We start from the raw sequence: 11,684 nt of genomic DNA on the forward strand, positions 1-11,684 counted from the left end.
GATCTGATCGGGGCCAAGCTTGAACAGATTGCCCCCGATCCAAGTGAATGAGGCACTTTTTCTGATGATTCTGCTCTTCTCTTTTGAAGATAGGTGTGGAGGGAACTGTGCTGAAACAAGATAGTTTGCTATATCAGCAAACCATGGAGAGAGTAATGAAATAGCAAACAGATGTTCATCAGGCATCTGATCGTCCACTGTTCCATCCTCATCTGCAGACAAATCCAATCTAGATAAAAAGTCAGCAACAACATTTTCTCTACCTGGTTTATCAACAATGGTTAGATCAAACTGCTGCAATAAAAGTAACCATCTAATAATACGAGCATTCACATCTGGTTTATTCATCAAATATCTAATAGCAGCATGGTCAGTATGTACAAAAGTCTGGTAACCAGTAATATAATGTTGGAACTTGTTCAATGCATGGACCACAGCCAAGAATTCCTTCTCGGTTACAGTGTAATTCAGCTCAGCTTTGGACAAGTTTTTGCTAACAAAGTAAATGGCATATGGAAGTTTCTGCTCAACTTGTCCTAAAGCTGCACCTATGGCTTTGTTCGAGGCATCAGTGTGGATGTGGAAAGGTAGGGCCCAATTTGGACCTCTCAGGATTGGGGCTGACACCAACTTGTCCTTCAATTCATTTAAAGCCCTCTGACAGTCGTCAATCCATTTAAACTCCACATCTTTTGCCAATAGGCCAAACAATGGTGAGGCTAGCTTGCTGAAATCTTTAATGAATCTCCGGTAGTATCCTGCTAATCCCAAGAAACTCCGGACATCCCTTACCTTTTGAGGAGGTGGAACCCTCTTGATGAGAGCAATTTTGTTAGGATCCACCTGCAATCCTTGGGAAGAAATGGTATGGCCTAGCACGGTCCCTTCAGTCATCAGGAATTCACATTTTTCAGGACTGAGGGACAGGTTCATCTCGGTGCATTTGGTTAGGACTTTCCCCAGGTTGGACAATGCTTCCTGGAAGTTGGCTCCATATGGAGTAAAGTCATCCATGTATATTTCCACTGCATCATGGACCAGCTCCGAGAAGATGCTCAAAACAGCTCTCTGAAAGGTAGCAGGAGCATTGCATAGCCCAAAGGTAAGGACTCGGTAGGCAAAGGTACCCCAAGGACAAGTGAAGGTGGTCTTATCTTGGTCTTCCGGGCTGATTTGGATTTGATTGTACCCGCTAAACCCATCCAGGAAAGAGAAGAACTTCTTTCCTGCCAGTCTATCCAACACTTGATCTATGAAAGGTAGAGGGAAATGGTCTTTCTTGGTAGCTTTGTTCAGCTCACGGTAATCCACACAGATTCTCCACTTCCCATTCTTCTTGGGAACCAACACTAGAGGGGACACCCATTCACTATCTGAGATGGGGTAGATGAATCTGGCATCCAACAGTTTCTGCAATTCTTCCTTGACAATGTCTTTAAGGGCTGGATTCATTCTCCTCTGAGGTTGCCTAACCGGTTTACAATCCTCCTTGATGTATATATGATGGGTACAGACCGAAGGATGGACTCCTTTCATCTCCTTATAGCTCCAAGCAAAAGCATCTAGGTGGCTGGCCAACAGGCTACACAGCTCCTTCTCCTGAGAAGGAGATAGGGAGGAGCTGATCTTCAATGCTTTCTCAGGGCCGAACTCCACATTCTTGACTCTGGGAGTAACAGGGTTGGTTGTACAGAGATCCACTAAGGTGCTAGCTTGGGCATCCTCCACCAATTCCTCTAAGGGTAGTGCACTGGAAGGTGGATTCTGGATCAAGGTCTCGATCAAATCATCCTCGGTTGGGGGGTTTCTTCTAGTGGTATCTAGGGTACACAGAGGTGCTGAATACACCTCGTCTTCTTCTCCTTCTTCCAACCAGAGTGGTAAATCATGCTCTAAAGAAGGTTGGGCAGGAGGGTATAGGACTAGCTGCTTGGACATGGGACCATTTTTGATGGTCATGTTTCCTGCCCGACAACTTATGTAAGCATCTGCAGTAGCTAACCAAGGCCTTCCCAAAATGAGAGGATATCCAGTAAGCTTGGCCTTTGGTTGCAGAACCAGGAAGTCTGCAGGGTATTCCCAAGAATCGATGGAGACCATGACATCCTCCACAATCCCTTCGGGAGTCACGGTGGAGCGATCTGCTAATTGCAGTACTGTCGAGGTCTTCCTCAAGGAACCCTGAAGATTGAGTTTAAGCATGGTATCCCTGGTCATCACATTGATGGTCGCCCCCAGATCAATCAAGGTGTGGGGGATAATGGTGCCATTGATGTGAACATCTACTACAGGACTTCCAGGATCTAGGTACTTTGGGCAGATGACTTGTCCTAGCATAAGGTCAGACAGTTGTCCTATGACATTGATAGTTGAGGCATCTTTCTTCCGTCTGCCTGGGTGTTTGAAACACTTCTCCTTAACTAGCTTGTTATATATTGGCACATCCTTGATGGCTTGGAGAAGGGGTATCTTCACACACAACTGCTTGAGCTCTCCCAGAAGCTCATCTTCTTCTGGGTTAGGTTGTGTGGTGGCTGTTAGTCTCTCAGGAAAGGGTGGAATAGGCTTTGGTTCACTCTCCTGATGGTCTTCCTCATCCTCTGGGGGAGGAGGCTGGCGATCTGGAAGAGTCTTTCCAGATCTAAGATTGATCTCCTGGATCTCCACAGCATAGGTAGGGCATGAGGTTTCCCCAGTGTATACCTGCTGGGCCTGTCTATTGTTGGGGTTCGGGTTCGGTTGAGCAGGCATTTGAGGTTGCCTTGGAGGAGCAGGAGGTAATGGTTGAGGTTGCACTGGTGGTGGAGGCAAAATGGCAGGAGGAGTGTTGTATTGGGGCCTCCACCCCGACTGAGGTGCATTCCATTGAGGCTGTGGCTGGGTATGTGAGTGGTATGGATGAGAAGTAGGTTGAGTGGGGTACTGAGGTGGATAAGACCATGGAGGAGGCATGGACCATGAAGGATGAGCAGGGGGACCCCAGGAAGGCATAAGAGTTGACTGGTTGGGGTTGTAATAAGCTTGAGATGCCCCTTGCATCCCCTGCTGATAAGGTCTAGATCCTTGTGGCCTCCTTTGGTTGAGGTAATAGAGAGGCTCTGTGGGAGCTTCGGTCCCTTGGTATATGGCTTTAAACCCTGGTAAGGTTGAACACTGATTTGTGGGATGGTCCTCCTCACAAACGAAACACACTTCAACCGAATGCAATGGACATTCGTTCTTAGGGTGCCTCCTTGTGCACCTAGGACAGAAGACAGCCAAGGCTCTCTCAGCCTCTTCTTTCTTTTGCTGAATCCTTAATGTATCAAGCTGCATGGCAATGGTTTGTCTCACCTCACTCTTAAATCTTCTAATTGGTTTGCAAGCTCATGTTTGGAGAAAGGGACACTAGTTGAGAGGTGGTTTCCTCTACCTCGTTTCCGAGCTGCCCTGGAGTGGTTTCTAAACACAGTCTTGATGTCCTCATAAGGCAGTTGGTAAATGTCCCCCCCAGCTAACATGTGAAGGGTATCTAAGAGGTCCTCAGGGACTCCTCGGAGTAGGACCAACTTGAGGGATTCAGGGTCAAGTGTGCACCTGGCCCGCTTATAGCTTAGTTGGAACCTCTCCTCATAATCCTCTAAGGACTCATCATTTCCCATGGACATCCGAAAGATTTCCCCCTTTGTTTCCTTGGACCTACAGTAATCCCGGTACTTGGTGTTGAAAGCTTGCTGCATCTGAGCCCAAGTAGTGATACTATTCCCAGGTAAGCCCATGAACCAGCGTAGTGCTGCATCCTTGAGGGTGGAAAGGAAAAGCTTCAACTTTTGCTCATCTTCAGTATAGTCATAGGTTCTACAAAGGACAGCAAACTCAAACAGGAAGGTATCTGGATCTTCAGTGGTCAACCCATGGAAGTGAGGTAAGGCGGAGGGGCTAATGTTTTTCATTTTCATCTCTCCATTGGTCTCTCGGATGGGGAAGGCACCTTCTATTCTCTCATCTTCTCTTCTATTGTCAGCCATAGCTTCAGATGGATTGGTCTCTAACTCTTCTTCTACTATAGGGTCTTTGGATATCTCAGGATGTTCACCTATAGGTTCTTCTGGGTCACTGTCACCAAAGAAGAGAGAAGGGTGACTCAGTGATGTGGTGGGGGTGTTTGGTAGGAATTTTCCTGATCTATCTCGGTTCCTACGAGGCATGAAATGGAAAAGACTTTCTTTTCTTTTTGCTTGCTTTTGCTTTGCTTTTCTTTTGGTACCTGCAAAACTGAGACAGATTGATCTACAACTAACTATGAAAGATGCAAAATTAACTGAAAGCAGGAAAGAACTAATCTACTTTGCTCAAATGAAATTGCAGAAAGGAAATGCTAGTCTATGAAAGGAGGAAATGCTAAGCTATGAAAGCAGGAAATGTCTATGCTACTTTTGCAGAATGGAAATGAAGTAAACTACTAGCAGAAGGCAAGAGTAAGAAAGTAGAAGAAAAGCAACAATTACTAATACTCTGACGCTTCACCGGCAACGACGCCAAAAAGATGGTGAGCTCCAGTATTGTAGCAATAATGCTACAACTCCTGGGGCTTCCTGTCTCTTAATTTTATCAACCCGGTAATTCGTACAAACTTGGAAGCGACGGTGCTGTATGCACAAGTACTAGCTCTTGTCGCAGCTGTCACTTGGTCAGCTGGCACAAGTCCACTAGGGCTCAAGCCAACTTCTATAGGCTCACAGAAGAAGCTTTATCAATGATGGATGAAAGCTAGCTCAAAGAAGACTTATCTACTTGGCAAAAATGAACTGAAAGCAAATCAAAACATGGAAACCCTAGGAAACCCTAATTTAACTAATCTAACCTCTATGATGCAAAGAATGTGAAGGAAACTTCTACCAATGATGCCATTACTTCTAATAAGTGAAAATGCATGAATCTAATCTACTTGCAGCTTAAAAGACATATTTTTGTATTTTTTTCTTTAAGTGGATGGAGTGATTGTGATTTTGTGCTTATTAGGGTTTGGTTGTGCAGATGTGATGCGGAAGGAAGGAAAGCTTGGGAAAGGTTGGGGAGGCTAGGAGAGGTCCCCAGAGATCCTTAGCATCAGTCCACAGAGGTTCCTCACGTTCAGAGGCTCAGCAACCGAGTGAGTGGCCTCCTACAGGATGTCTGCAGGGGATTCTACAGGAAACGCAGGGGTTTCTACAGGAAGTCTACAAATTGCTACAGGATGACCTACCGTGGGTGTTTGAAGTGATGGTGGAGTGATGGAATGGTAGGGGGAGATGTGTAAGGTAGGAATAAGGCTGGTGATGGCTCGGGAGTGGAGAAGTAGGATGGAGAACGAGTGTATGAAGTGGGTTGATGGATGGAAGGTTATAACAACGAAATGTCTAAAGAATGAAGTTACGTGAGGAGTGGAGGAGTTTGGGAGATAACAGAGCGGAGCAGAGGTCGAGGATGTGGTTGTATGCGTGATCAAGACGAAGAAGGAGGTAATAGAATGATGAAAAGCAGTGTAAATGAAACAAATGGCTTATGACTGTCACCAAGATGAAAATTCATTAACCTAAGCTACCTGAACTCAATGAACAGCAAGATAAAGCGTGTAGAGGAATGTGCATGAAGCAGTGATGAAGGTGTATGGTGCAAGAGTGAAGTGCATGGAAAGATCTATCATAAGCAAGACTATGTTGCAGCATGTATAACGTGAAGAACTGCGTATTTTTGTGGCTGGTATGGGTTGCACTCCAATCTCCAAACAGAGATGGCAGTGGAGACTTTCTCAACCTTTTTTGCTGGAGCTCCAATGTATTATCAACCTACTAATCTAACTAAACAACCGAAATCAATTCAACCATAAACTAGTCCTATCTATGCTCATGAAAACGACTAAATTACCAAACTATGAATTCGAATTGCATGTGAAAATAAACAAACTCAAAGTGCTAGAACGAAATGCAAACACATTACAACACTGAGGAGATCTATTGCTCTCAGGTTGGGCCCTAACCTGAGAGCTATAGCTCCTTGAGAAAACTCAGAACTAGATCAAAATCTGCCTTCTTTATTCATAATCTGATATCATGCCAAATTGGCTTACAAAAAGGAACAAAGACCGAGCTGTGCTCAAAAATTACAATAGTAATGCGAAAGTTTCAACAACCTATCAAAGGCTATGGCCTCCATACTTATGCAAAACGATCATCCAACAGGTGTCCTTGATTTTAGGAGCTCGGTTGTCCAACTGAAGTTTAAACTGCTGATCCTGTAGGACAGTCATGATTGTTGTTCCTGTAGAACAGTTATAACTGTTGTTCCTGTAGAACAGCTGGCTGCTTCTAAGCTTGGTGGGGAGATGGATTGGAGCTCGGAGCTATGGTGGGAATCACGAGGAGGGTCCCAAGACTGTGGACATCCTCTCCTAAAAACCAGCAGTGCCACCTCATTGTCTCCTTGTCTCCTTTTCACGTGGTCTTTTCTCCCTTTTAATGCAAAAACCTGAAATCATAATGCATTAGTCACGTAGATAAAGTGTCTACCCTTATTCCTACAAACAACACGAATAAACTAAGAAATGCATGCATAAGCAGTAAAAAGTGAATGGTTTGAGCAAAACAAGTAGGCCAAATGAGCCCAAATTATACCAAAAATTGGGGCTCATCATATTCCTTGAGAAGCCATCTGTAAATGATACATAGTACACAAACTTGCCCAGTGATGGAACCTTCACAGGTCCAAACACATCACTATGCACAAGCTCTAATATATGTTTCACCCTCTTACCACCAGAAGGGAAACTCACCCGATTCTACTTCCCGTATACACATTTTCACAAAAATAAAAACCCAGAGAGCTATTACTCATAACTTCTACCATACCTTTACCATGAAGTATTCGAAGGCCCTTCTCTCCAATATGTCCAAGCCTTTGATGCCACAACATGGTCTTTTCTCCAGAGACCACTAGATTTTCTGCTCCACTTTCAGGAACCATGAAATTGTTGTACCCATCAACAACAGTGCTACCTTGCAGCTTGTACAGAGTTCCAATCTGAACTCCCCGCATCAATACCAGTGCTCCCTGAACCATCTTGCAAGTATCCTTCTTGAACATTGTTTTTACACCTGCATCATCCATCTTACTAACAGAAATCAAATTTCTGGCTAATGCAGGAATATGTAGAACACCAGGAAGTGTTCTAACCCTTCCACCTTGCAGCTTCAACTTTAATATTCCACGACCAATGATTCTAGCCTTCCTGTTATCCCCCAAGAAAACATCACCACCATCATATTTCTCATACTCACAGAACCACTCTCTATGGGGAGTGAAGTGAAAGGATGCACCCGAGTCAATCAACCATGCCTCATGATGCCAAGTGTTGGGCGATTTAGTTGTCTACTAAATCCCTGTCATTTAATTTGTCAACCCGGGGTATCGTAAACTTAGAAGCAAACCAAAATATATGGGACCTTAGATGAAACATGTGTAGGAAGTTTGTTTAGAATGGAAATGCATATACAAATCTAAACTATCAGATCTATTTTATGAAAGCATAAAAAATGTTTGATCAATGGAATTATTTTACTTTAGAAGATAGAGAAGAGTCTCTTGTTCAAGAGTCCAGATTGTCCTTCTACAATCTTCCTATAATAACATTACCAAACACCTAAGAAAGCAAGAAAGAAAGCATATAAACGAAAGCAAGTAAATATTGTTTTCAATTCAATTCTTAGCTCATGGAGAAGAGTCTCCTAACTTAGGAGGACTTGATTGCCCTTCTCACATAAAAACTATATACTGAAAGGGAATCAATATTCACATAAATGTAATCTAGGAAAGCATATGAGAAAGTAAATCTTATTTCAATTTAATCTATCTCATGGAGAAGAGACTCCTAACTTAGGAGTTCCTGGATTTCCTTCTCACATCCAAAACTAGCTATTGAAAGGAGATCAACCTTCACACAATAAAACATGGCCATAAAATGAATTCATATCGAAATTATCTACAAGTATTTACAACAAAGAAATAAGATGATCATAATTAAAATTAGTATATTCACAACATTACTTTACAACAAAGTGTACTTATCTCAGTATGGGGATCCTTCCATTCCTCAATGAGCACACATGAAAAACTATCACACCTTAAGAATCAAACAACACTCATAACTCATGATTTAGGGACAATGATATTATTCATGTTGAATGAACAATCATAAATTTGGTGCTAATGAATAACTGATAATTGTTTTCTCTCCCTCCTCTCTTCCTTTGGAGGATGCTCCTCTTATTTATACATGAATTAGGGATATCTACTCAATAAATGTAGATCCCTTAAATATCTACAAGACCCATACTTGTCTCAACTTATCCCTAAATACTAGATACAAATCCCATGACACATCAAAATCTCCATGATCTTTCTCCTTGGAATATGGTCCACCTCTTGAGTTGAAATTCGAATTTGATCTTGGGAGGCCACATAAGGGTGCCTTGGAAACTTCCAAATGATCTACACATGTCATCAAACTCAAGCCACTTTTAGGTATAAGCAAATACATGTTATTTCTCTAACTTTTAATCATAAATTCACTCTAAATACATGAAATTAATAACTTTGGAAAATGAAAATATAAACTCATATGGTAATGGAAATATAGGGTTATGTAATGATAATATGATAAATGAGGTGACAAAATGAGGATAAAGGTGAAAATGGAGTGAAAATTGATGTTAATTTGGCGGCCCAACATACCCCCAACTTAAGTTATTGCATGTCCTCATGCAATCTATTACATTGATCATGATTTGATCTTTTGAATTGTCTTGCTTTTACATGAACTTTGGCTGATATCGATTTTTTTAACTTCACATAATTTTCTTTTTGACAACTTTGTTCCTTTTTGCAAAGTCTTCTCTCTTAAAAACATTTGATTGCAACATATTATTTTGGTTGGTTCTTGTGTGACAACCAAAATTTGTTTAGTATTGGTTCTTGTGTAACAATACTTTCATTGTTTTTGTGTTGCATCAAAAGACTTTGAAAACATTTAATCAACCATTCTTTCTTTGATCATTATTTGCAAAACATGTAACATTTGAATCATAATGCAATAGTAGTTGTTTGGAAAAAGTATGTTGGTTAGGATGATATGTGTAGAAAGGACATATATGACATATGGAAGGTGATAATGGAGTATGGATGTGAATATGAACATGGTGAAACATTTTCCAAAAATTATAATTTTAGTATTAAAGGAATTGTATGATAAAAAGCTAGAAAAGAACATACCTTTACTTACCTGAGTGGTCATACTGTGTATATGTAGAAATGTGTAGCTCCTGCTGCTGAATCATGGAATGAAGAATACAAGAATGTGATCTGTGTCTTGGTTGCATATATGATGGATGAAGTTGCGAATGTGGATCTTTTATTACTACTACTGAATCTGTTCCAAAGTATAAAATATTCTGCTCCTGAATCATATAGTCTTCATCTTGTCCCATATCGTGGCACAATTCTTTCCACGTGAATGAATGTGTCGATGTCGAACATGGAAAGAAGTCATTGGATTACCAACCATTGATGAATGTCGTTAACCAATGCGAGGCAAACTCACCATTAATGTCAATGAGTGCCAAGGTACCCAAGTACATCTTGCGAAGCGCGAATAAATGAGCTGATGTCGAGCCACTTGCAAGATCCAACAAACAAGGGACATTAATGTATTCCCATTGTTCGTTGGCGAGAAACTTGCCATTAAGGCATGCAAGCCTCAAGTTACTAATAATGACTCTAGTATTTATCCCAGATAAGGTGCTGAGGTCGATGGGTCAAGACTTGTTGAAAGGTGGGCCTTAAGGAATCCCACATCAATCAACGCGAGTTCGTACAAATGATTGGTAGGACTATAGATACAAGATGTTATGGTCAAACAGTTTTTATGGCAAGGAAAGCAAGGCAATGTAGAGAGATGGATGGTTTATTCATGAGGCAAAAAGATGAATTGAAAGGTAGGCAAAAAAATGTATGCGACTCAGAAAAGTAGACATGTATGAAGTCATGATGGATAAGGCAATGAATCAATGGACTTTAACATGGATGACTGATGAGGCTTTGAAGGAGAAGTGTGGGTAACATATCATGACGCAAAAAAAATTTCTCTGTAACGACAAATGTCACGACATATGTAACTAACTCCTTCAAGCTTGCAATGATGAATGTGATTTCTCGAGATCACATCTGCATGAACTTGGATCTTCGCGCGCCTGTAAAAGCTTAGTACAAATCCTGCATGAAAACTTTAAGAGCTCTTTGAAAGATATAAAATGCAAGAATGAGTATGAATGCTTAGCAACCAAAATAAAATGAAATGAATTTTTTTACCTGTTGCCTTTGCGCGCTAGTTCCTAACTCCAACAAGACAAGTTAGCGTAAAATGTTTTCAGCTGTTATGAAATGTCCATTTGCAATTTGTTTTTTTTGTTTTTGTTTTTGTTTGTTTGTTTGTTTGTTTTTTTTTTTTTTTTTTTTTTTTTAAATTAAAATTTGCTTTGGATTGTTAGTAAAATAAAAATAAAAATAAAAATGTTTTGCATTGTTTTGATTTTTTTTTTAATGATTTTGATTTGATTTTTTATTTTTTTAATTGTTTTGATTTTTTTATTTTTTTTTGTTTTTTTCATAAAACTAAAATTTAAAACTATTTTTTTCTTTTATTAAACTAGAAGTAGCGGCAAACTATGAGCATGTAAGTAATACACTTTGATGAAACCAGTGATCATAAATAGAAAGCAATATAACTGCTATCATAATAATTGAGGGGGCTTGACCAGTGCCTGACACGTTGGATGCAAATGTGTGTTGTTTGAATGTGTCACGCAAGAGCTAACAAACTTGATGAAGGTAAGCATAAACCTGAAGCATGAATGCTACCACAAGAACTGTGATAAAGAGTGTGGCAGTCTCAAAGAGCTGAAAGTTCAGATCCATAGGTTTTCCCATGATCCAGCCAACAACAACACAAAATGGAATCATAAACATTGATATTTGTGTTGAGGATCCAATTGCAACACCCAAAGAAATGTCCAGTTTATCTTTCATGGCAAACATTACTACACTTGCATGCTCTGCAGCATTCCCAACTAATGGAAGCAAGATAACGCTCATAAAGGAAACTGACACTTTCCAGTTATCAGATGCCCCCTTCATTGTATTAACAAGATAACTGGACAGAAAAGAAACTAATGCAGTCACTATAGCCAGCCATAATACTGCTTCCCACAATGTTAGCTCTGGAAGATCGTCTTCCTCTGACCCTCCATCATTCCCCAGATGCATATGCTACAAGCATGACACAGCTTGTAAACCTTGAAAGAGCTAACTCTGATTTACCAGCATGGAGTTCCGTATGAGTAAAGTGCAGCACAGCTGGGAAAAGCAGGCCCATAACAGCCATCAGCAAAGAAAAACACTTTGTCACACACCATCACCGTGCAACGACAACCTCCACTCACCCCTTTTCTATATGACACATCGTCACAAATGCACCGGCTACTACCATTGCACACCATTAACCATACCGATCATATTCACACCTCATCACAAGTGTGAAGAAAAACTCGATTCAAACATCATAAAGGATTGCGATAACAAACTCTCTTGAGACATCATCAAAATTGCAACACTAT

General features: G+C 40.9%; 1 pseudogene; it reads right to left on the minus strand.

Annotated features, from left to right (window-relative positions):
* Nucleotides 1–10,881: 10,881 nt before the first annotated feature.
* LOC149223189 (vacuolar cation/proton exchanger 3 pseudogene) lies at nucleotides 10,882–11,334 on the minus strand (annotated as a pseudogene).
* Between the last annotated feature and the right edge of the window lie 350 nt (nucleotides 11,335–11,684).

The sequence above is a fragment of the Pinus tabuliformis genome, chromosome Q (assembly GCF_031772625.1).
Source record: "Pinus tabuliformis cultivar Carrire ecotype Pingquan chromosome Q, CPIR1, whole genome shotgun sequence".
In the NCBI taxonomy this organism is placed as follows: domain Eukaryota; kingdom Viridiplantae; phylum Streptophyta; class Pinopsida; order Pinales; family Pinaceae; genus Pinus; species Pinus tabuliformis.